The 27914-nt window shown below is 38.2% G+C and overlaps 1 protein-coding gene across 7 annotated transcripts in view; it reads left to right on the top strand.

Annotated features, from left to right (window-relative positions):
- LOC124157648 (cAMP-specific 3',5'-cyclic phosphodiesterase-like) overlaps positions 1–27914 on the top strand; it is a 970120-nt gene that overhangs the window by 832569 nt on the left and 109637 nt on the right. The window lies entirely within an intron of this gene.

Raw genomic sequence — 27914 nt, 5'->3', positions numbered from 1 at the left:
CTCCTTTTCGGCCAAAGGATTAGGACGGGGTAGTGGCAAAATATTACGAGTATTCATTATGATCCAACTAATTTTAGCTATGAAAAAATCCCGTTTCCTAATACATTCCATTTTTTGTCACAGGGCCGATCGTTTCGCTAATAGTTTGAAGTGTCTTATTTAAGTATTTCGTCGTAAGCAATGAATTTATTATAATTTTACAATGTATGCAATTTAACTGTAGCACATAGTTTCCCCCAGTACGTAAAATATACATTTTTTTGTATCCAGTATAGCTGGTAAAATTTCAATTGGAATTAGTTTATGAAATTTCATAGAGAATTATAAAGGCCTGATAATGTAGCAGAAAAAATGGAAAACATTGTTTTTTACCTCTAAAGGTATTGTTTGTGCTTACTTCGTCACGATAAATTTGCACGAAATTAACTTCAACCAGTGTTTATTAAGCGGTGTGATGTGATAATGCACTGCGGACTGAAGTCAGAAAACAAGTTACCGATCCGTGCCTGGTGTGGAGTCGCTCCGTCCGGAATACATCAACTCCAAAAAGTTCGGAGGGATAAGAAAACAAATCGCTCCTTTCTCAAAGGACGGAGAGAAGCTGAACAACGTGTAAAAGTGCGTCTCCGCCGTCTTTTTAATTTCAAAGCTTATCCTAGATGCAAGTTTAGCTCTCTTTATGCGCTTATACTGGAGTGGAATCCGTTCACCTCTCGTTTGCCATGGTAAGAAATCCTTAGTAGTGTTTGCAATAATCTTGACTGAGCTACATAAACTGGAGTTATTCTTCACCAATATTTACTGAATTTGTCTTGTTTTTTTCGCTCTAATTTGATGTTTATTCATATTATGCCTAAACTGTTTCCTGTCCAGTGATCCCAATTGGGAACAAATTTGTATAAATTCATGAAAATAATATTTCGTATCTGTGATTACTTTTATAGTTTTCATTATACAAAGTATGAGAGAATTTTTTAAATTGAATCGCATGCCTTGTGTATGCATTGGACGTTAATTATATGTGTTCAAAATTGGTTATTTTCATCACCTTCGTTGTGATTTTGCGGTCTATTCGATATTTTTCCCTTCACTCGCTCTCCAGTAACAAATGCTCATTTATTCGAAAGATCAATATATATTACGTTGTTGAACTTAGTTTTTTGGTCAAGGGTACATTTATTTTTCAAGCAATAACAACATTTTATGGTGTTTTCCCCTTTGGGAAAGTGCTTGAAAACGCGGTTGAACATTTTTTGTTTGGGTTTTCTTTTGTAATATCTCTTAATAATATAAAATACATTATATAAAATAAATAGGATGTGCAAAAAATAATAAAAATCAGTTGGTAAGTTATTTCGTTCTTAGGGTTAAACTTCACACTAACTCATTTCCGCTGGCTGCTTTTTTATTTTTTCCTTCCATATTTTATGAAATTTTCAAAAAGTTAATTAATTCTGCTCAGCCCTCAAGTTTATTTTACATACTTATTTGATTGGAAGCGTTACCTGAGAAATAATAATCACATTTAGTTTTTTCCGGAAAGGAACGTATTTATTCTGTATCCGAGACCCGCATTCTCGATAGGGATGTTTAGTAGTTGATCCTCGCATATGGCGTGATTGATTGAAAATCCACCTGAGTCATGTTTTTATAGATACGACTCGGGTTTTAGGAAATTATCATTCCCGGTGTCGGAGCTGCTTATCACTGCCTTCAGTGGTAACGGTGGTTTCGTTGGAAGAACTGGTGACACAGCACCTTGCGTGAGAAAACGCAAATTTGTGACTCACTAGTCACACTCCACTATTCGTTTCATTAATCGATACTAAGCTTTGTATTTATGTAGCGCTGAATCCCTGGCTTGTTTTTCGGATGCATTTTTTTCTTCCGGCCTGCTACCTAGTGCCGCTGCTCATCACTTATTATCCATCGTGATGAATGAAGGGATAATTAATAATTGAGAATACCCTTCTAAATAGAATTTATTTAAGAAATTTAATTCTTAAGACGATTAAACAGGAGTGTTCCCTCGAAAAAGAGTAAGGAAAATTCCCTCTCTCACTCAGGTAACTCAGGATACTAATCCTCAAGGAATATCTCGGTCTCTCTTTTTGGCTTTAAGTTTTTCGCCGTCGGAATGGGTTATTTCATCCTCTCCTACACTAGGAAATGAAAAAATTATTATTTTATCCAGGAAGCGTCTGAAGCGCTTTTATTTTAAATGCAGCAACTTTGTATCGAGGTGATTGCAGTTTCGCTATCCAACATAACTGTGTATCCCGTTTAAACTTCCCTGATAAAAATAATTGATAATTTGGTACACGTTAGACGACATTGCTTTTACCTTCGCTCATAATTTTTTTATGAGTCTTCGTATTGAACGTGGTGGCAGGATACATTAGTATGATGTAAAGAGTACTTGAGGTAGTTCATTCCAATCTGAAAGAAGCAAAGCCTCAAAATTTGAATTCCCCATCCGATGGCTAGGGAAACACAATTGAAGTTTCTGTGGAAAAGCATACAATTTGGCACAGGCGTATCATGGAAAATCTTCAATCAGTAAAAAATGGACAATGTATCTGGATTTCCCCTTAATATAGCCACCTCTATCGCCCAATAAATTCCTCTGGTCCACGGTTTGTGAATTTCGATAAATTTTCAATACATTCGCCAGGTCGCAGTTAATGATAGAAAACGTTATCATATATAAAAGTTGAGAAAACGTTCAGGAAACCATCCCAAATTGAGAGTGCTGAAGACATACTACTGTAATCTGCAGATGGCAAAGCCTCCAAGTTTAATTACCCCACCCGATGGCTGGGGAAACACAATTGAAGTTTTTTGCGGAAAAGCATAAAATGTGGCATAGGAATTCCATTGAAAATCCTCATCCTAGTAAACTAGTGGCAATATATCTGGACATCTCCTTAATCTAGCAGCCTCTATCTCCCATTAAATTCGTCTGAACCGCGTTGATGTCGTCGCAACGATTCCCAGTATGGATCGGCAGAAAAGGGAATTTCATTTGTTTGCCACGCGCTTTATGGCCAACCCTTTCCGCGATCTTCCTCGCTAATTGAAAAATAAACGGAAATTGGGAACAACGGGTGGCTTCCATCTCCTCCCCGGTATTTCCGAGTAAAGTGAGACCCACCCCCACCTCCCATCGCTTTCCTAAAGTGGTGTCCGAAGAATTTCAAAGATTTGTTTTGCCTAAGTTTCGATCCCAAAACTCCTTTGGCGTCATCATCTTTCCACGAACTCGATGAAAATCGTGCACCATCGTTAAGGGCCGTTATTTCCTTCGTCCATCTCCTTCTCCCTTTTCCTATCTCTCTATCAAATGAAGATTCACGGAAGGTGGTCGCGTTTACAAACGGCTGTGCGACAGACAATTCACACTTGATAAGCGTTTCTTTGCGTTTACGATTATTGCCTATTCGATACCATTTAGTAAACCGCTCTTCTCTCTTCCATATTTTTCGTGGGTGGTGGAACTAATTTTTCGTGGGTGGTGGATCTAATTATATCCCTCAGGGGCAGAATAAAGGTTTTTTTAAATTAAAATTTCGGTCTTTTGTGATCAGACGAAAATTCCAAGGACTAAATCATTCGTCGATTCGCCTAACTCGGTATAATGTGGCGCAGTCGCACACGGTGGTGCCAAAGAGCATTGGATAGATTTTTGGTAAACTAAATTATTTTAATAAAAATCTTACCAGCTTAGCTTAAGCTCATTCTTGTAGCTATGTATGACTCACGCTCAAACGGTCGTATATGGTATTTTTGTGGCGTATTACTCGTTAAACATTTGCGCTAACATCTTGAAATACATTGGGCGTGTGGATTCACCCTTGTCAACATTAACCTGCACCTCAAGTATAAAAGTTTAACCTCCGAGAAAATACTGAGGCAACGTTTCCCTACTAAAGGTACGGGTAAATATTGACAAGTTTTTGTCCTGTTCACTCGGGAAATTTCATGATGATAGCTAATGCGTTACACCAGTAATTCTAAGTCAACGAAAATGACCGTTAGTGTGTGCTTTATGTGTTTTATTAAGATCTACCACCTCCGTGATATTAATTCGTTATTTTACTAAACATTCGCCGTAGACCAATTCTTCAAGATTCAAAGGCATAAAAAAACGACAAAATAACGTAGAAAACAATTCATTGGGCTAAGCATGATAAAGATTACAATTCGCTTTCCCTTTCATTTCTCTAACTTCAGAGAAAATATTTAACCATCCTAATTCAAGTGAACATTGGTCCACAAGATCACTTTTTATGATGACGAACGGTTTAAAAAATCTATTGTGTTTACTTTTTTCATATAATATTATCACAAAGGTAGATTATCCTAAGGCAAATATTAATCTACCATTTTCTTTAATTTTATTTTGCTTTCTTCCTCATGCACGTGACTCAATGATATATTACGGGTCATTTATTCTGCTTTATGACATTCTTCAATTAAATCATAGATAAACGCACAATATTTGGAAGTGCATTTATTTTATATTCAGTCAATTTTTAGGTGCTTTTATTCTCAATCGATGATGTTCCGCTCTTTATTAGTCTCTCTGTTTTATTCTAGGAAGTTAGAAGGGGAACATGGGGTCCCCGATAGTGGCCTTATTCTGCCCAGATTAAATGATTTCAATATAGGCCTATTCCATAATCTTATCCTTCGATATCACAGGAAACATATTGCATTCTCTCTAATCTCTCCATTAAATGATCATATTTTAAGGAAAATCGCAGCGAAAGGGTAGGATCATTGCCTACCTCATCACATTTAGTAGTTAAGATTCCAAGAATTTCAGTGGAAACATGCTTTTCAGAGCTTTTACAAGGTTTTATTCCTCCTCTGCCATTATTTTATCAGTACTTGCCTATGCTATTTCGTTTCAAATCGATCTTTTAATTTTTTAGTGCTTTTAGAGTAGCATTTTACTTGGTTCCTCAGCTAATATCTCACAACGATCAATTTGGCTGAACACGATAATCTATGGATTGTTGTCCTGCGTTGGACACATAGCATTGACTAATGAATCGAATTACCTCGGCGACGGCAGCTCCAGCAACGCTTAATCATACTTACGATAACATTTGTTTGACTAGTAGATATGACGGGTAATCTCTCGTGGCTGTTATTGGCCTATTTTTTGTGGCACGAGATCGACAACCTTTCTCACGCGTGCCCTGGCTTTCATGCCCCGACGGTGCGGCTTCCACAACGCTTTTGTCGATATTGCATGCACTCACCGACCTCGTCCTTCAAACGGGTCTCTCCTTGAAAGATCAGAGGCAACACTATCTAAATTGCCAAAAATATAGGGCAAGGTGGCGTGAAATTGAGGGAAGCGCACGTAAAACCGGCGTCCCGACCGCGGAAAAACCCTCCATCGCCGTAGCCTTTGATGTTGACACTCCTTCCGCGGCGCTCTCTTTGGGGATAAAAGCCGAAATTTCGTTGCCCATTTAGTCTCAAAGAGGTGACCATGAGATTCCTTTCATTGTTTACCTGGGAAGAGTCGCGACTCTGTTGGCTTGAATGTTGTGAATTAAAAAAAATAGAAATTTGCCTCACTATCTACACATACAGAGCGACACGGAGGACATAATATTAGAGCCACACTATATTTCCAGATCCGATAGAAGCGATAAATTAGGAGAGATTTTTTTCCGAACGGATAGACATGGGAATTCGTTTTTCCCCGCACCATAAAGGACTTTAATAAACGCTAGTCCCAACTTCGTTAGAGAACTTCATTTTATGTGTAATCGCCTGGTGTCCTCACACCCCCTGCCACACGCCTTGTAAGCGGGTCCGCGGCTTGCGGGGTATTATGTATATGTAGATACCTAATACCCTTTGAGCCACTACAAAGATGTTTGGCAGTGGTGAGTGGACACCAGCATGGAGCATGCAGTACACTACGCATTCGTAGTCATCGATAAAAAGACCCTGATATATGTATATTCTAGCAGGTGGTTTTAGCTCTCTCCGATCATGCATTGCTCCACATAAGTTGATAACAACATCCATAAAATTTCAAAATTATTAAGTGAAAAATATCAATGCAGCTGCATAAAACATAGTTAAATGCCGAAAAGAAAAGCAATACCAGCGAAGCCAAACCAGAAAAGGGAAAAAGAAATAATACACACATTAGATCGACCTTGCGATGCGGTCTTGCAGAGTTGTCCTGCCCTATATTAACCAGAGTCATTCTAACTCTCCATGACTTTTTTTTCGATGAAATGTTTTGTCACCGTAATTCATAGAATTAGTTAAATGAGTTCGAAAAAAAAATGTTGAACCGTAAGTATTGAAATATGCTCTATATTAAATAGGTACACTTATATCCAGAATAGCAATAACGTTTTAATGAATGAATCAGAACTATCCCCTTAAACGTTTCAAAATAAATGACCACAGTGTTCTTTTTTAATGTAACAGACTATCGGATTTCGATCACCGCCGTTAGAATGTCATTAATTGCCAACTAGTTTTTTTTTAGTTTCAACATTAATCCTAATAAGGAAGTAATTCTTGCGCTATTGCGTTCTTTATGCACAGAAAAATGTGTGTGTTTGGTGAGAAAAAATAGGTCGAAAAAGTCAATTTTGGAATCCGTGAATCGTCCGTCGTATGCAGTGAATTATTACAAAAGTTTGCATGGCCACTCAGAGAAATTTCCCGCCTCCAATAGTGGCTCAGTGCATTGAATGTTTTTCTTTCCTTCCTACTGGGTGAATGGAGGAAAACCCCCTTTGTGATTGAGTAAACATCCTCCCTCTCTCTCTCTCTCTCTCTCTCGGCGCTTCCAAAGGATGTCATTGCGATAACATTCTCGGAGGCGAATAGTTCGTTTTCCGCGTATCTGGTCAACATTGGATTTCCCTTCATCTATCTATCTTCCGCTTTCCTGTCAAAATCATCACGCTTTTGAAATCCGAAAAATTGGCGCTTATTCCTGATAGATATTAACGTCATCGTTACCAGCCAGCAATCCTAAGATTGGTTTTACGCAGCTCTCCGTTCGTTTCTTTTATCCGCTAGCCCTTTCATAGTGACGTATTTCTCCTCTTTTACATCCTATCAAACCTGTCCTATGTAACTCATTCGGGGCCGTCCCTTGCCCTTCTTCCCCTCCACCTGCCCTATGATTGTCTTCATCAGGCCGTCAATTCTCATAATGTGGTCAACTAAGTTGTCCCGTCTTCCCCTTAACGTTTTTAGAAGACTCCACTTTTCTCCCGCTCTTCTTAGAACTTCCTCCTTACTCAGTCGGTCAATCCGTTTTATCTTCATCATTCTTCTGTAGCACCACATTTTAAAATTTTAATGCGCACGATAAAATGTAAACTCATAAATGTAAACTATCAACGTAAACTCATCGGCTATAACTTTTTAAGTTGCACGCGATGCATTTCTATCTCTCGTTTCGTGGTAATTGCTATCAGTCGCTGGCGTCACCTTTGCATTAAATATTTACGAAGAATTCAAATTTAAAATGTTGCTGTTGTTTAAGTTCTTTAAACAAGACATGCTGAAGAAAAAAAATATTTTGGCTCAATCTCCTAAACAATTCGTCAGATGCGTTTTTTCGTAGTGCTTAAATGGGACGTACATCCAGATCAAATTATGTTATCATCATCGCTCATTTTATGCGACCGGAGAGTGGAGACTTCATGCAATGCCAGGTAGGTACAAATTAAGGGAGTGCGTGTTCGTGTCTTTCCATAACGACGAAGGGAGCGTGAAGCTGTCATCCGCGTGACACTGGCATCCGCTCGTGCTCCTCCCTCGCGTGACAATGGCGTTCGGGACGCACGCGCCGTGACTGTTCGCAACTGTGCCAACATTGGAATTCCCAGTCACCCCGACACACACCCTTCTCACGCCTCGAGAACACTTGCTCCCGCAGTCAGCGGAGGTGTTGGCCAATCGGCCGAAATGGGGAGAATTCCTCCGAGTTGCGGGATCAATTTGCATACAATTTGTTCGGTATCAGTTCTTCCTTCCATTCCTCATCGACTCCGCCGACGCAGTTCTCCTCTGAATATTCATTTTCTCTCCTCCGCACGCGACTACGACCTTCTTCCGCGATGACTTTGACTCACGAAGAGTGGGAAGATGGAATCTTGATGCTTGGTGATGCACAATGAATCCTTATCCATTATTTAATTTGCTGTCTATCCGAAATAAATCATCAGTTCTATCACATGAATAATAATAATAATAGCATGATTTATTGCTCTTGGGCATAGTCAATTGAGAACATATTGTGGTTATACCATACAAAATAGCTCGTGATGCACAAATTACAAAATTTATTATTGGAAAATATAGGCATAGGCGGATATTTTACCGTGGAAAATAACATAAGAATATAAGAAGAAGTGGCAAAAGAAGTAATGCACTTTCCTGAGTTTTTATATGCATCCAAAAAATCTTTCCTCTAAAAAAGACAAAGAGACAGAATTTTTCGTGAATGGATTGCTTTAAAATTTAAAAAAGTTGCGTTCGGAAATTCCCCTTACGTATTTGCGTGGTACATACCAATTTGAACAATAATACTCCAAATAATTCTTTCCAATCACCTCAAATATTGACATCTTCTCACCATCATTACCATGAGCAAATAATTCTTGGCCCAAATAAATTGTACAGTAAATTTTACTGAGAGACGACTTAGATGTAGACCCATATCTTCTGGAGATCTTTTCTCATATTCAATATACCTGTTAAATGTCACAACGCAACAAGTCGAAAACTAATAATCAATAAAATGTAAAAATCTTATCAATAAAATGTAAAAACGCACATCCCATCATTGAAAACGTTCACCATTTTATGTTACCTATGTTAAACCTCACCACTCAATTTAATGTTAAATCTCACACCATTTATCCATGCCATTCATAGACTCTTGATTCTTATTGTATTCCTTGCACCTTAGGATTCATTATCTGCAGCTAAGTGCCAAAGTCTCCTTCATAGCCTCTTGCAATTTTTATTTGCAGCTTACTTTTAATTTTTTGTTATCCTTTATTTTTATTATCCTTTTTCAGTAGAATCTTAAAAAAATCTTTTATTCAGCTCGCCAATCACTATTAGAATGACTTGGAAGGGTCTATGAGTTCTCTTCTATTACCTCTATCACACTACCAAAGCTATACAAAAGCAGATCTAAAGAGAAAACAGTCCATTACCGTTTCCCCATAATGGTGTTTCGATACTGCAAGGGTAGCTTTCCAGGCTATTGTTAGCTTAGACCATGATTCTGGATAGATGCTAGTCTTTCAAGAGCATCAATATTTCCGCTGGTTTATGCCCGAGAGAGCCTTAAACTTAAGTTGCTATGGGTAAAACCTAGAATTTCATGTGTATCGTTATTTCTCCCGCAGATAAGTCCGTTAAAACCAAAAACGTGAGCGTAAAACGCCTAAAACCATAAAAAAGGGTCTGGCCTCAGCAATCAAATTTTGCGTGCTCGACTATGGAGCAATGTTACGTTGAGCGATATTTCGGTTTCCGCCATTGTCTACTAGCATGAGTGCTTCCAAAAAAATTTCATATTCGCAAGGGGGTGATATACCCTTAAAATTGTTATGATGAATCATTAATATGAAGATTTATAAGTATGTTTCTTGTGCATATTCTAACTTCTTGAGGACCATCATTACTCAACTTAATTTTATTTATTATTCGCTATATGTTATTAAATTTTTAGTTGAATTTTATTCCAAAGGAAATTTTAAAATTCAAAGGAAACCAATTAACTTTTGAATAATGAACATGTCACTTCAACGCTATTCAAAAGTTTCTTTTGCGTAGAATATTTGGATACTAATAATTGCAATGCAAATCACTTATCCGCTGAAAATAAGTGTCTCTACATTCCCTCTGTTTAGTTTCAAATTTAATTTTCACGCACTAATAATTGAGAATCATTGGCAGGTTATGACCTTATAATTATTTTATAATTTTAGCAACAATAATTTCTTAATAAATACCATTTAATTACATAAATAAATATTTATTTAAATATCATATAAGTAAATTCTATGATAGAGGGAATATAAGAGAAATTATATACCCTCCCAAGTGATTCGAATAACGATTGACGAGCAGAATTAAGGATTTTACAAGATGATTGAGGATCATAATATTTGTCAGCGAAGACCCTTGTTCACTTGTTGGTTTCGATCTCCTCGTCTCGAGCATAATTCCGACTGTTCAACGGTTTGATTACAGCTCGGAGCCCAGCTGCGTACCCTTACCATCCGCAAGGATGAACAACATGGATGATATTGGTCTACTGCACATGCGACCGAGATTAAATAGGCAAACTCCCATATCACGTGATGGGTATATGATACGGCTGATGGTTCCGATTGGCTAATTTGCTAACGTTTTCCATTTCTAATTGTAATACCAAAGTTCGGGTGTTACATTTTTTCTAGGCCATTATTTACTGCGCGCAGCCGCCTTCAGCTTTTTGTTACATGCATTTACTATTGAAGCCCCACCTCCCTGAGCCGACCGACCCACACATACTTGCCTCGTGTCGCCTGTGGGAACCCTTTTTTCCTCTCTTGTATTCCATGCAATAGGCTTTGCGTCGACATGTAATTTCCCGCGCTGCTAACACGGCAGGCCCATCCGAGCGAGGCTGTAAAGAGGTCCCTAATATTTTTACGGTCTCCTCTCCCGGAGATGATGGGCGATATGAAATTTTTCGCCCTTCCGCGTTAATTGTGAGTCTCCATTACGCTTTCCCTGATGTTTCCCATCGTCCTCACGTGTTTTTACTCGTAAGTTTTTTTTCCTCTCCGTTGGATCCGTGGTGGGACAATGACTCCTTTCCCTCGGGCTTTCTCCCCAACGGCGAAGCACATTAACTGTCGTGTTTCATGTCATGAAGTTAAGTAATTGAGTCGAGGCTGGATGCACCTGCTCCCAAATGTTTTATTTTCTGGTAAAAATGATTCTTTGGGTGAGAATTTATAAATAATAACTGTTGGCACACAAGCACGGCGATGTAATACCGCCTCTAGTATAAACGTCATTCCTGTGATAAAAAAGTAAAGGCAATAATACATTGTTAACTTTTTTTAAAATAACCGAAGAATTTTATAGAACCGTGAGAGTATAAAAAGATGTTATTGAAGTTTGGTGTAGGTTTTTTATGAACTTACTAGAAAAATCTTCAAGCGTAAATTAAAATCTTAAAACACGCTCTGGATTAATGTCGTGAATATTTGTTTTATTAAATAAAAATAAGAGATAACGAATTAAATTTTGTTGGAAATTCTAACAGTGTTCTGTGCAAAAATCAAGCATACTTTGTTATGATGAGTATACCGGTAGTTTTTCGTCTCGCCCGAACTAGCTGACGATGAATAATTTAGTCAGGGAAGGAACACTAATTGGTGTAAATGTATCACATTTCTCTTTACAAAGGCTATGAGAGGCAACAAAACTCACCGTATTATGATTTGGAATGGAATAAGTATATTTTTACCATTCATTTGCGATTTTTTTCAGTGGTGTACTGTTGCACTATTTCCACGTGATTAATGAGCCAATTTTTTTCCTGCGAAAATAACGACATTCTTACGCTTTCCCGACTGATGTGATGATTTTGAGTGGATTAGTAGTACTTCGCCCATGAAAAGCCGTTTACGCCCCTCGAAGGCGTTACCTGTCGTCTGATCTCGTTCAAACCGAGTATTTGTCTTCTCTAATGAGCGTCCTTTACGATTTTCGGGAAAACCTTTTCCTTCGCATTGCGGAGGAGGGCGAGAGGAGTGGATGTGAAAATAGCCTATTGAATGGAAAATTGAAAAAATTAATCGAGTATTCGCCGATACATTCCTCCATACGAGTCGTTAACGGATGACTTCACTGGATGAGCATCCGTTTGCTGTTTCACAATGATGAGCCCCTAGGCTTCGTAGTTCGGATTGCTCCATTAGAAATTAATGCTCCTCAAGACGTAATAGGTTAGTCAGCCAATTTTGTAGGAAAAATAAAACTAAAATATTCACTAAATACCTTGTATTAATAGCTTCTTTTGATGGCAGTATTTCCTTAATAATCTCTTTACTTTTAATCCCTCAAAGCTACATAATAATGTTATATTAATGAGTTAATTAATTATTGGCATTTTCAATGACATATCAGGTCAGCAATAAGCAGTCATGAATACTAAGTGTAGTAAGTAAAATTAACAACTATTTATCTTTTAATTTGCAATTTCCTGCGGGAGGCTCTGTAATTGTTTTCTTGGATATAAATTTTGTCTGAATTTACTGCATTTTTAAATTCTTATTTATCCATTTATATGGTTTTAAAAAAAGAATTAATATGTGTTACTTGACTGGAATAGTCACATTTATTTACGATAATATTATAAAACGGGGAGTAATGATGAGTTATTAAGTTAGACTAAACTTTGTGGTAATCACGCACATATATTATTAAAATTACTTGGTTTAAATTCAGACTTAATTAATTACTTTGATCTGCAGGTCGTTATGTACCTAACATAAAGGAATTTTAAAAAGTTATGTTAAATATAAACGAGGGTACCTACGTGATATATATACGGGTATCTAATCATGTCAGATAGCCTATTCGCAAAATGAAGACGTGAAGGGAGTGAGTCTTCCGGGAGGCATTTCTTCTCGATTCTCAGCGACGAGGAAATCTATCGCATGCGTCGCCGTAATAATAATCGGCAGGCATGCATCTCCTGCAGGTTGGATCGCGGAGCACTCGAGAGGAAACTCACTCGATTGCCTAACGGACGATTTTAACGGCTGCACATATGCCATACTTAAGAAGGGGGAGAAGGGTCACCAGGGGACTCGACCCCTTATCTCCCTCACGGATGAGAATTGCCGTGTCGTGGGAAGTGACTGCCAGCCTCCCTTCCATGTCTCGACTTCCTTCCCAGGGAAAAAGCCGAATCCGACCCCGCGAGACGTTGAGCGCAGCGAAACACGGTCCTCGCATGTGACGTAGCAGTCGACATAGTGGAGGCGAACTTAAGGGAATGAATGTCTTATCCTGCAACCCCCCCCCCCCCCCCCATCCCGATCCGCCACATGATATGACCTCGCGCACGCAATAGGTGACCATGGGCAAGGTCGCCGTAGGGAAAGAACCCCTTCCACCCCTGTTTCCCCTTCCCGCCCCTTTCCCCCACTTCTTCCGCTCCTTATCCTCCGTTGGAGGAGTGGCCTTACTACTGTCGCTGTCAAAATGATATTCCGTTGTCCTTAAAACATTCGTTTATGGGTCTGTGGGCACGATACAATCACAACTCAAACAACATTTCAGCGATGGTTTTGGATCGTTTTGATTGAATTTTTATTCATATCACATATTGAAGAATACTGAGATTACAAACTGATATATAAATCCCTCAGTCGTTAAAATAAGCAGTTTTCTCAGCTTCCTCAATTCTGAAAATCCTTTCTAGCGTGCGCCTAACGCACGGTATTTATTTTTTGCAGAAATTAATATTATGTAAAATGAAAGATTATATGTTATTGTTTCATTAATTTTGAAATATTTAGATTATTTTCGATAGTGTAAGCTACTTACTGATATTTTTTACTTTTTATACATTTTAATTTATTTTTGCATATTTCGGTTTAAGTTGCATGCTCCAGTTGTAAGAAATCTTGTTAAATTGATTTTCGAATTTTAGAAAATGGCTCATTTTAGTGTGCCAGTATTTAGAATTCCATTGCGGTATTTCTTTTTGCATGTATCACGCAAATAAAATATAATGATAGTAAAAATAAAATTAGCTTCAAAATCGTGTGAATTTTTTTAGAAAACCAGACCAATTTTGAAATGTTTCTAGTGCAGCAGCATATCATTTACACGCTGACAGTACGCGAAAAGAAATTGCATCACTCTTAAGCTTGGTAAATACATCAAAGTTACCATGGAATTCGATCATTTAAGGACAGCAAAGAAGGAACGTATCGATTGAGGGCGTGGTCGATCCTGATTCGATCTATTAGCGAAGATGAAGCGATTTAACCTTGGACGCAGTGATTGTGGATAAATCTAAATTAATTACTTTGATTTAACTATGCAGGAAAAGTGTGTAGAAACAGCTTCCTAGTTTTTTGGGAAATTTTCGGCTAAAAAACTATGGCCAATTTTCTCAGAAACAAGATTATGAGATCAAAATATTCCTCTTTTCCTTACGATTATCCTTTTTAAATCGAAACTTGAAGCTTTTACGTGGTGGAAGGGCTCCATATTAATAATGAAATACAATTTATTACTACCACAAATTTCACATAGTTTCTATTTTATTACCGGTTTCGGCTATTACACCATTTTCAAATACATACAATATATGGTGGGGGCAGGTATTTATAGTGGTTGTTAATGTGGGGGCGGGGGGAAGAGGTTTGGATTCAAGCTGGGATTGGTAATTTGTGGAAAAGAATAGGGGGGGGGCACAGTTTGTCGGGTGGGTTGCTGGGGTGGGGGATTTGGGAGGGTGATGAGTAATAAGGGGGATGGGTTGGGAAAGGTTATGTCGTTAACAAGGTTTACAATTGTGACTATTTCTCGAATCTCCAAGGCATCCATCCTTCTTCCTTTACTGGTAAAATGGAGTATTTCGGGGTCGAAATTCCAAATCCCCCACCCCAACAACCCACCTGACAAATTGTGTACCCCCCCCTATTCTTTTCCACGAATTACCAATCCCAGCTTGAATCCAAACCTTTTCCCCCCATCCCCACATTAGCAACCACTATATATAAATACCTGCCCCCACCATATATTGTATGTATTTGAAAATGGTGTAACAGCCGAAACCGGTAATAACATAGAAACTCTGTGAACTTTGTGGAAGTAACAAAGTGTATTTCATTATTGATTATCCTTTTATTTATTACATACGCCACCACGAAGCTTTTGGCACTCCCATGACCCAATTTTGTGATCATATAAGTGGCGAGATATTATGGTTAAGATAATGTCGTAGCAGTCACCTTCGACGGTTGAAGCCAGATTCACGTCAAGCCACAGTCGCTTCTCCTCGTTGTACTCCTCCGGCCAACGATCGATCCTTTGCCGTGGCCCGTCCGAATAGGTGGTAGTAGGAGGGAAAGGGACGCCCCCCCCCCTTCCAAAACCTCGAAGGAGTGACTCCGAACATTCCCCCGCCTTCCCTTCTTCTTATTCCTCCGGCACGGTCAATTTTCTCGTCGCATCTGTAGTAAAGTTCTCTCGTCCGTGCCGTCATCTGAAGCGACTCCCACGGTCAAGAAAAACGTTGATGCGCGGTGGCCTAGATCGTGGACGGCCGACTTCGTTAAAGTGTGTGGCGACTCATCGTGGGACTTCCTTTGTTGCTGTGCGCAGCATTTTCCCTTGGTGGCTCGCTGCAATGCATCCAGGATTCATAAAAATCATCAAACGTCGCGATTCTCCAATAAACATATCCTCAATTTAGATGTATACATGCAAAGGGTTCTTTAAAGGCTCTTATTTGCGCAGTTCAATTAATGAAGTACCAAAGCAATATTTTAACGTGGGAATTAATTTTGCATCAGTAATTAATTTGGTGAGGAATAAAATTTGCCTTAGATAAGAAATATTTCACGTAATCTAGCGGCACTCAACTTCTCTCTGCATAGATATCTCAGGACTTATTCGTTTTCAAATTGGATGTATGTTTCCAATATGAAATTTCATTTATAAGAAATTTCATTTTCATAATTCATATACTGTGTTTGATAGTTTTAAAGTTTATGAGCTTGTTCATTTCTTGCGGCCTCACGATAATACTTAAAATCGTTTTCGAGGGCTTCTTAGTTGGTGCCTCTCACAAAAATGAATGCTTGTTTATCTTCCGACGGGAATATTTTTATTTAATCTTAAATTTTATGTTTTCATGAATTTTTCTAATTTATTCATATCAGAATATCGAAGTAATAATAAATTGGAAACTAAGTTACTGATCATCAGGTTCACGAATAATGAAGTTGCGTGATCGTCTTCATCTTGCTATGCTACCGTTTGACTTTTTTCTCCACGTGGAATATCGTTTTCCTGGTTTTACGGCTACATTTCTTCACCTGTCTACCTTAAAGTTGATTAAATTTCTTTTTTGCTCCGATGCTCTTTTTTAGGTATCTTTGTTAGCCAGCGGCGTAGCCTAGGTGTGGGGGGTTTCCGGGTTGCAATCCCCCCTTAAGTCTAAGAGGCGCCGAAAACGAGTAAGATGAACTCTTTTTATAAATATTCGTAAAAAAATAACTCCTTGATTTGATTCCTAAACGTTTCCAGCATTACAAAATCCCAAAATTTTCCGAGAGAGGACCCCTAGGGACCCTATTTGCCCTAGGGTGTTTTCCATACTCTCCGGAAGGGACCCAAGATCTCCAGTAAACGCTCCCTATTTCGAAATCCTGGCTGCGCCTCTGTTGTCAGCCTAAATAATAGGTATTTATTTTATTAATGAAAATCCAAACGTTATGGATATATCATCGAGATTCGTAAATCTTTCATAAGTATAAGGAAAAGTATGAAATCTCCCGTTGAAAATTAACACCTGTTCATTTCGGGCGAGTTTAGGGAAGCTCAATCGCATTAGTAAATTTAAATCGTATGATATTAATTAAGGAATCAATACTGCATACTGAGTGTAAAATCCATTAATCTAAATTGTAACATGTTCGGCGATCAAATTTTTGTTGTTCCTGTGCATTTATTGTCTGGAATTTCCCCCTCGAGAAGCCATAAAAAAGTAGCATTAAGTTCTCTTTTTATTGCCCCGATCGTTGAGGTCGTAAAATGATAACGCAGCAGTGCCCTGGTGAATGTTCAATTGCGCTCTCAGTGGATGCGTCCCCGGTGAAGGGGCTCTTACTGGTTTCTCCTGGATGTGTTTTGAATACAGAAAGGAATAACGCGTAAACAGAGGCGAAATTTTCCACCTTAAGCCTTTTACTTTTGTGTGTGCGGTGTTTTTTTTTGCTCCATCTTAATTTATGTGTCATCCTTTTATGCTGATGGAAACCGCTTTGCCGTCAAACACTTCAAGATATTGCGTCACAAGAAAATGTGTAAGCAAACAACTATCAATCGTATTCGTAACGGGAGATTCCTGTCGAGTTTTTCATTTAGCTTCGATCTGAATATAACATGTCTAAATATCTTCTTGCTCCAACTTTAATGGTCACTTTTAAGCTTTGAAAATAATAATACCCTGTTTCGGAAAATGAATGCAAATTTATTTGTAAATCAGCGATTAGATAGATATGTTGCCTGTTCCTGATAAAATAATCTTATTGCGATAAAGTGAAGATAATTTCAAATTATAATTTTCATTTATTTTCAATTCACGCCAAACTTTTACTTTATTATAATGGATTGTTCCCTTACATATCCTATTTACCGATGCTGCAAATAGGTTTTGAATTCGTATTTCATATTTTGAATTTTGAGCTCAATATCCTAATAAGTAATAATGGTCATAGGATTTTTTTCGTAGCAAAATAAAATTAGTTCTTAATTTTTTCGAATAATTTTTATCTTTAGTATTTTCTCATAACACCGTTATTAGGTGTTTAAAGTATCACGCACTGAAAATGAGATTTATCAAAGGATAAGTAGTTCACATGCTACGATAAATAGGTAACCTACGTCCAAATTTGAATTAAATCTATTTACCTTGTATGGCATACATAGCGGCTAAACGTAATCAATTGGAACACATCGGAAAATTTTGTATCATTAACTTGCTGGAACCGGCGCGTTTGAACTGCGGTTAATTTAGACTCGATTAAAGGATGTAGCAAATATTTATGATAGATTGCATTTTTTTAAATCTGTTTTGGCTTTACTGTACTTCCAAAGGAATACTACATTCAACTTCAGCTGTTTTTCAGTTTGTCCTTATTACATTTTTTTCAGTATTTCCTTTGAGTATTTGTTTCTCTTGTTCATCACGATTAACGTTAATGAAAGAATATTATGACTTTTCAGCTATTTTTGTGAACAAATAATATCAATGCGCTTTTCATATGATTTTATTATATACCACTTTTAAGATTTTAGTTAAAATTATGTATTATACTAATTGCTCAATTACTATATAAACAAACAAACGACATAAACAAACACGTCAACAAACTGTTACCTACATACAATCTATCACTACGTAAGCATGTATAATAATCATTTCCGTTGTCCAACTCACAATATTAGGTCGAAGGCAGCGAAAAATATGAAATGGTTTCTTAAAAATCAATTTTCGGACTCCATATTCTCAACAATGAACTTCAAAATAAACTTAAACAGTTACAAGAATACCTGGCAACATACATCAGCTTTCGTTAAGCATAACAACCATTCACATAGCACGAACGGTTCGCGCGCATTAAGTTAAAAACCAGAAAGCCGCCCCTCAAAAATGCGAAATTACTAATTGTATTGTACAAATAGCTCTACCTTTAATTTTTCAAACTTTATCGTCAGTTTAAGGTGCATTATTTTTTCTTCTTTTTCCCTGTGTAATTTTGGCTTAAAGTTTGCTTCATGATATTTCCTCTTTGAGTTTGCGATTCACTTACAATCAGAGTTGGTGAACTTAAAAAAAAAAACTTTTCAGCTGTAAATTTTCAGTATTTTTAAAGGTTAAATGCTGCGAGTGAAATTTAACGGATACCTTTTGTTTGTATATAGTAAATAAGCTATGAAACTTTTCCGTTTCCTATAACGAGTACTTTTTACCTTGTTCAAGATTACTGCTACAATTTATTTCCCTGTTATGGAATTTTTCGAAGTAGTAAATCTCAATGTTAAGGATATTGTATGCCATTTTAGTGTTAGCCATCTTGGCATTGTTTTACATACGATGATATTTTTCTAACTTCTTAAAACCATTTAATAAATTGATGGTTACCCGTTGAAATCAATTTAGGGGTTATCCATGCATAAGAGAAATTAATGGCAATAACTATTTATAAAAATACGCACCACATACTGTAGTTTCGTTTATTGTTATAAATGTCTGACGCTGTCTCCTTTCCTCAAATCAGAATAAATTTTGCAGCACCATTAATCCTTCCTGAAACGAGCGATGTCGTGTTTTGCCTCTTTTTCAAGCTTTTAAAGGGATTCTTTTTGTCATCCCGTTAATCTCGCGTTCAGGGAACATTCAGAGGACATTTGGAGATGACCAACGCATCTCTGAGATTAAATATAACTTCGCAGAAGTCTGTGCGTATTTTCAAAAATTAGAGTAGAGGAAAAGTGGTTTCTCGGAAGGGAAGCTATGCGTTTCCGCCGTTGTTTTCGTGGGGCATGTTTGAGGGCTCTTGTGTGTTTCTCCTTCCGCGTGTCGCTCAAACCGCAAAATATATGGACCAAGGAAACTTGATAGAATGAAGGTACAGTTGCTTACGGCTTTTGGCCGTCAGTTATCTGTAGCGTGATGGCTGATTTGATGTTCCAAATATCGTTGTTGCCCTAATTGGTGCATACTGGGGCAGAATGTCTGTGTATTTCATTACCATATTTACAGCAGATAACGCCTACTAAATCATGATTGGTGTGAAAGGCAAAATATGACACATTTGTACAAGCCTCTTTCCAGCTTTCGAACTTTTTAAGGAACTGCTGAGTTTAATAAAGAAATTCATATGTGATCATTGAGGAAAAATATCATGGCTGACTTATGGTTAATGAATCTTTGAATAATCGTTAAAGCTATTATGAAAAATAATTATAAAACCTTTACGCGTAATTCAGTGATGCCTTCGTATAATTTTAGAAAAATTCTTTGTCTACTTTCCATTTTAATGTGACTGGATCAATCAGAAAATATGTACGTTCTGTAAATATATTTTTCTAATGATAGCTGTATTAAGTAAGCTTATGATGAAGACAGCAGCACCATGTCTTGACTGATGTTAGTCTATTTTTTTCCTATTCCATTCGCTCATTTCATCGGAACAGAAAGCTCGGGCAATAGTCTATTTTAATAGGTGTTATAAATAAATAAAATCTTAAAAATTGATTTGAATGTCCTGCCATTAATTTTTATACCATAACACGATGTGGATGCTTTTATTAAGACAGATTTCTTAAAACATAAATAGCACTCGTCGTCCTGTCTCGATGAAATATGATGATGGCATTCCTAACGGTTATGTGATAGTCCATGAGTCAACTCTTCCATGAAAAGGAAAGTTATCTGGCGCATTCCTAGTTAAAAATAAGTCATCGCGCATAATTCTAGATGTAAACATTTTCCCCACGCGAAACATTTTGCTCCTAATGTATATGTATACCGGTGGATTTACTCCTTTCATTGTAAGTGTATCCTTTCTTCCCATATAGAGAACGGAATGATAAATGAGAGTCAGCCATATGAAGACATTACAGTTAGCATTTCAACACAGTCGTTCCAATTTCACGCAGAATATCTTAATCTAGTGTTTCCTTTGTGTTATTTCTTACATAATATAATTCTATACTCATCCTATGATATGGAGCATTTTTTTTATTCGTACTGCGTTTTTATGCCCTCTTGCTGACTTTTTTTCACCTCTACAACTTCTAAAAATTTACGTAGCCTAAATTTTCCGTAACAAATGCATACAGCTGATGGGTAATGACATTTAGGCATTTTTCTGAGACCCATTGCAGCAGCCGTTGACGTGATGATTAATGTCATGTTCAGCATTTCATTGCCACACTTAATAGTAATAGCCGGGCCACATAAGCTGCAAGTGTCGTGCACAAAATAATCTCAATCAATTCTCACTATAAATCCTGTAGTTAGTGCAGCGTGAAATACCTATTATTTCCGCATTTTCATATCACTTCTTCAAGGATTCCCTCAGCCAAAAGAATATTTGAAGCTCAAAAACAAAAAGGAATTCCGTTGATAGATAGATTGGCAGATGTTAAAGCGGTTCATTCAGTTACAGCGAAGTGTATTTTTGGGAAAAGGGTATTCGCCTCCTCTGCTGCGACCACTTCTCTGTATAGCTATCTCCGTTCCCATCCGAGGCACTAACTACCGGTGTTGACAGCCCCTAACCGTTAAAATACGCCATAAGTCAGGGGAATTCGTTCTGCGAACTGAAGTGATCTTCCTCCCTGCGAAATGCGTTGTCCCATTCTGAGAATCGTCGTCCTAGGGGGTGGAAGAGGGGGGGAAGGGTGACACAGTATAGTCGCTAATGTCATCGCCGCCCCATCTTCATTTCCCTTCTTCCACTTATAGCGGGGTGGCGGGTGGGGAGCGCAGGGAAGAAGGGATGGAATTATTAGAGGAGCCGTATGGGGGAGGGGGCGTGGGTGGGAGGGGACTAAATATAACGCACAAGTGGGTGTCGCAGCTTTCGAGTGTAAAGGGACGGGAATAGAAGTGGACACGGCCGGAGAGTGCGTCGAGATGTGACTGTTTGAAATTGGGGAGGGCTTATGTATGGGATACATTGTAGTGATAAGAGGCATAATGAGATGACAAAGCCTGCGTGGGATAATCTCCAGATAGGTCCATCCAATCCGGACAGGTCAAAGGGGATTGGCCTGAAAAAAGAACCCTTGTTCTCATGGTTGAGGATTGAGCATTGGGCCAATAATCCTATCTTGCAAAAAAAATTATTGTTACGATACTGATATACAAGGAAAACCAGAATGGGATGAACATTAAGCGTCCCACACTAAGGAAAGGGAAGCGCAAAAGGAAATTGTTTATTTCAGGAGGAGGAAAGATACATAGCCAGTAAAATCCTTACGTAATCTACTCAAAGGTCATAGGCTCAATTGCCGCCAGTGGCGATTTTGAGGTTTGTAGTTATATAGTCACTCCTTATTTGTGATGAAGAGGCTGAGAAGTGAAGAGCTTTATTGAACTCGGTCAATTCCCTAAGAAGATTATCTCCCAATCAACTTAATTGTCCTTCCACAGAGAAAATTCCCGATGTAACTTCCTCATCCGACACAGGAGGTTGTGGGTCAACTCCTAAATTAACCAAATATCAAGCAGCACTTATTCGGACATTGGATTTACAATGGGCCGCTTTGTGGCGCCACAGAGAGCGCTTTACGGTGTTACTTTCCTCGCCACGTATTTATCGGAATACTCCCTGAGTAAATATAACCCAGAGGGAAAATCTGCACCAGATTGAAATGGTGAAATTTGATACCATTTTTGGATCTGATTTGATGTGAGTATGTTTCATTAAGTTCACTTCCTTTGAAAGTTTTTTTTCCATTGAATTAAACCCTCACAAGCAAAAGTGTTAGGATTTAATAAAAGTCTCTTTAAAAGTAATTAATTTTCTAGCTATTTCCATTTTTCATTGCAACACTTAATTGGGGCTCCAATGTTGGCAACGCTTTTACTTACTTAGCAACTTGTGGTCTTTTGTATGTATACACTGTGAGAGTGTAGCAGTGTTGATCGTAATGCCACCAAAGTGGTACTATTGCCAGAAGGCGGTGATACAAATGTAGAAGTCCTCAAGGGAAGGTAGAAAGTCTGAGTTCGGTAAACTTAACATGGTATATGAGGGAAAATTTAAAAAAAATAACACGGGATTCGATCTCAGCCATGCTCACATCTCTTTTTGGATCTTCACCTTTTGTCATTATATAAGACAATCACCAATTTCTCTCACCCTCACATTGGGTGAAATTCACCTCTCAACGTGTGTATTGAGATGTGTATTGATAGGTAATTTAACGTATACTTTCACCAGTGGCTAACTTCATTTCAGCCCTTTCTCATTTAAGTATACGAATGAGGAAGCTTTGTGTAAAATAGAACTTTATGCGGGAGTACATTTTGCTCATCTCAATCGCGAATGCTTAACACGCACGAGGAACGAAGAATAGCACCATGGTTTTTGGTAATCTAACCTAATTGAATAATGGGGCCTATTTTTAGCCTTTGGCTTATTACATTACCTTGGTTACCGAAGGATCCAGCTGATACCTTCACGATATACAGCCATGAGGAGTATTTTGGTAGACAACACCCTCATCGATACCTACGTGAAAAATCCAGTATTTTCATAATCGGGGGCCACTAATATTGCGTCAGAAGATTCTCCTATTGACCTATAAGAGAGGGATTTATAATTCCTGCTTAACGCTTATCATGAGCTTTCTAATTTACCTAGCGGTGGCTGAAAGTTCTGGTTAGCTTGAAGTCTGATCTTATGCAGAAGCTAGCCAGAACTTTCAATCACCGCCAGTTATATTAGATGGCTGTATTATCTTAACCCAGAGTTTATAAAACCGCTCTAATGGGTTATCACACAACGCGCTTATAAGTGGAATCGCAGAATTCCTGTCGTCTAAGACGACAGAGTAATCAGAATCACGCGGTGAAATAAGCAATAACTTGGGCTTTTAATACTAATTATACGGACACCGGACATACTTTAATACGGACACCGACCAGCATAAATGTAATCAAACATAACAAAAGAGATAACTCAACGAATTCTCTGAATATTCGGAATTAATAATGATTGCGACACAATGAGAGCCGAGAGAGACAGCGATAACTCCAAAAACGCTCAACAATCGCCCTCCGCATCGAATCCGCTCATCTAGTACTACTAGGACCACTACATTCAGACACCGCAGTAATGCAATTCCTGATCCGGTGGCCATCACGAAAACTTTGTATGCAATCTATTTTTTGGGAAAAGACCAAATCTATTTTTTTTTAATAATTGCATCGATATTCTCACATTGGCCCGCTGCGGCCACTTTTGTAAAAACGATTAAAATGCGTCATGAGCGGAAACATAAGCTTCAGGATGGTGTGGGGTCTCCTCCCTCTATTATAGTCACCAGGTCGTTGGTCAGATGCCCGCGGAAGTGGTGGGAGACCAGGAAATCTTGAGAGAGCGGAAAAAGGCGAGAGTGGAAAGGTGAGAAGAAGAGTTCATTGAGGAGATGAGAGGAGTCTTCCGCCGGCCCTCCCTCATCGCCACTCCTCCTCCCGGGATGTGCCCTCTCCTCTCCCTCCGCCAGTCGTCCCCCTCGCTGCTTTAGGGTGGACCTCTCTTCGCGAAATAAGACGCTCGTGAAAATTAGTCTCGTGATAAAGACGCGGAATCAGAGGAGGAATAAGTGCGGACGCTGGAAGTGGTTCTCCTCTTTCGTGTTTCTTCTCCGTCTCTCTCTCTCTCTCTCTCTCGGCGGTCCTGTTGCAATCCGTTCTTCTTCCTTTTCAACTTTGTCTTTCCAACGGGCGATCCACTGAAGTGGGTGTTTAAGGGGCTTGTGGGGATGGTCAGAGGTTTAGCCAAGGGGAAGGGTTGCCCGCCGCAGGTGACGTTTTAACAGGGTGACAACCTCGCTAAATACCCCGATTTTATACCGTAAGTTCCCCACTTTTATTTTATTTCTCGTTTTTCCATCAATCTCTAAATTTTTATTGTGTACCCACCCTAGGGCAAGAAGAAGATCCTTTATATTATTTATATATTTATTTATTTATGTTAAAATCGGATACTATCAATGATTTTTTTCGTTCAAAAAAAATTTCCTCGTATTAACCGTTTACAGTTCAATGTTCCCATTTGGAAACATATCTATAAAAATTTATGATAATGTAAAGCCTTAAATTCATGTAAAGCGTTAATTAATCTCGTTTTATTTTTCATGAATGTGATCAAAAGTTTCGAAATTAATTTTCAATATATCTACCATCACTACGAATCATTTCTCATCTTTCTGTAGTGGATCAATTCCACCTCACGGTACCAGCGTTTCAATACGACACTTTGTAAAATTGATATGATTTTATGATTGAAACTTTAGATTTAACATTAATCTCCGTGTCCAATAAATTACAGCTTTTTGAAATTTTATTTTATTTCTTGGAGTAAACTATTCGTCAATACATCTCTCTCTTTCCTATGGACGATTGCGTGTATTATTTTACCCGCAATATTCCATGTGAGCGTCCATCTTCCGGCTATGCGTCGCGTCGGTTGCTTTTCATCGTCTGTCGGCTGATACCAGACGTATCTTGTCGGCGGAGGACAACAGTATAAAATTCCATCTGATTGGACGTGATGCTCAAGTTCTCATCCCTTAAAATAATGTTAATCTCCGATTTTTCTCTTTTAAAATCATCTTTGATGCAATAATGTAGTTGATATTTTATTCATTATACTATTTTTTCATACTAAACACAAAACATGTTTTAGCTATCCGAAATATGTCCGTACTTTCTCATCAGTGATGATGATCGGTTTTGCTCTCCGCAGCACCCAATATCTCCCTCTACTCATCTCAGTAATAATATCACAAATTGGATTGGGGAAAGGGGGGGGGGGCAAAATTTGGCTGAGACCTGCACAACGCCAGTGGCGATGCGGCGGACCCCAAGAGCGAGTGGGAGGTGGGTCGGACGGGGGCGGATAGTGTGGGTGGGTCCGCGGAAGGGGGAGCTAGCTGTTTCAAAAATCTCTCTCTGCCTAAAGGAGTCGCGCAGTTGGATCTAAATAAAGTGGTGGCACTTTCATTTCTTCGTCTCCCTCCCTTCAAAATGTTTTCCTCCCTCCCACCTTCCCATCCTGACGTGCGTGAGTGTGTGTGGATGGCGCCCTGCCACAATCGGAGCGTGGGTGAGTCACGCGATGTGAATGGGCCCTGCCTCCTCTACATCGAAATAGATAACAAGAGTGGGGACTCCTATTTGGTATGCCGAGTCAAAAATGAATCAAGCTTTATTTTTCGATTCCCCTGCGAATCTTTTTTTTTATGTATAGTTTTCGACCTTCCCTCTCAGTTATATCAGTTCTATTCTTTCATCTTAGATGACGAAAATGCATGTTATGCTAATAGAAACCCTTTTACAAGACAAGTTTAGGGGAATTTTTTTTTCGATTCTGTGAGTACAATGAGGTTCAATAGGAGTTATCATTTAGAGTTTTACTATTCATTTAAATAATTATAATTTTATTTAAATTAATAACCTACATTTAAAAACTATTTTTAAATGCTTGTAAAATCTGCGGGCTCTATTCTCTTCCCCACAAAGTATACCTATCGTGCACATCAATTTGTTTTAGGCCTAATTTTATTCTTTCACGACTAAATGCAACTTAATACTGATGTACACCTGGTATTTATTTTCTATAGCGTAAACAATACTTATTCACGGGCTTAGGGGCTGGCAGATAATAAATTTATTTTGCTAAAATCTAAATAAATATTTCTCATCTACTATTTATTAGGAATAAAAAATTATCATTCGCCAAAATACAAATAAGGTTAAAATACTAATATTTTACACTTTTTTACACTAAGTTAATAACTTATTTCATGATTAATCTCTCTAGAGGTGAGGGCTCATTTGCTTGTATTCAATCGATAGCATTTGTAAGAAAAAAAAACTTTTTTTAGGAAATGAACCACTCGGTGTCCTTAGATTTAATCAAAACTACTGCATTAGTATTTCTGCGTAGAGTGCATCATACGGTTTCTTAAGTGTTACATACAAAACATGTGATTCTTTTATCGCTGGATATATAAGGTAATGATAAGGTATCTCGAGTGTTCCCCCTTGTGAAACAATTTTCGATAAGTTCGAGGAAAACGTTTGGTGTAAACATTTTAGCGATAGGCAGGGAAGAAGGTTAAATTTCGATTGCTTTGATTTTACTTATCTTGATTTCTAATTGAGATAACATAAATGTAATCAAACACAACAAAAGAGATAACTCAGCGAATTCTCCGAAAATTTTAAATTAATAATAATTGCGACATAACGAGAGCCCAGAGAGATAGGGAATGATTGAGTTAAATGGCATGATTATTTGCTTTAATTTATCACATCAGAGAGGTGAATTTAATGTCACCTAATTCATTTAAGCCACTAGAAATTACTATTTTTGTTTATGCGGCGTCTTCTTTTCTTAATTATTATCAATATTAAGTTCTGGCTACCTTAAAATTCATAATTCTGCTGCTCTCACAAGTCTTCATTTTTTTGTCAGTTTGGTTATCAGTATTTGAATCAATATTGTTCTTTTAAAAAGTCAGTTTATTTAAAATGTGGTTTTCATATTTCCCTCTACTGTCACGTTTGCTACTTATCATTTGACTATGAATCACATTTTCAATCTGTAAACAAACATAATAGGAGTAAAATTCCTACGTAAAATGTATAAACGTCATGCAGCTTTCTATGTTATATTATACAATGGTTTTTATAATTTTATAATGGTAATTTCTTGATTCTAAACTATGTTGACACCTATTTCATGTCCGATATTTAGAACATAATACTCCGATGTCTGCATGCATCAGAAGGAAGCGCGTGCTAAATTTATGTAGCACGCGAAGAAGAGTTTACAACATAAATTTGTGAGTTGCCCTCGAGGAACGTTTGTTAGGTTATTTAAGTCAGCGCGCAAAATATCTGAAAAGATAACCGAGCTGATAAAAGCTGTGTTTTCTCGAAACACGCACAAATTCAGCATCGCCAGCACCTTTAATAGCTTTGAACCCCTCTACGTCCGGTACACGTCCGAGATTCGGAGTTACGACCGCGAATGTCTCGAACAGTCTTGCCTGCCTCACCCCACCCCAAGCCCTAGGCCTAAGCCACAGCTGTTCGCAAGGGGATGTAAACAGACGCAACGGCAAAACTTCATCTGCTGATGGAGACTCCGGGGATGCGTGAGCCAGTCTGCTGATCTGTTTGGCTGACCCCGTTCCTTTGTGGCCCGTCCAATTACTGCGCGTCCTGCGTGCGTGTGTCTGTTGCACTCGAACGGAGAGGGTTTAGGAGGAAGAAGGCAAGGGAGGGAGGGTAGGGGAATTGAGGGGAGGTGGATCTTATATTTCCCCTCCGCAAG

The sequence above is a fragment of the Ischnura elegans genome, chromosome 1 (assembly GCF_921293095.1).
Source record: "Ischnura elegans chromosome 1, ioIscEleg1.1, whole genome shotgun sequence".
NCBI classification, from domain to species: Eukaryota; Metazoa; Arthropoda; class Insecta; order Odonata; family Coenagrionidae; genus Ischnura; species Ischnura elegans.
The sequence above is the reverse complement of the archived record's forward strand: the minus strand, read 5'-3'. Positions and strand labels throughout refer to the sequence as shown.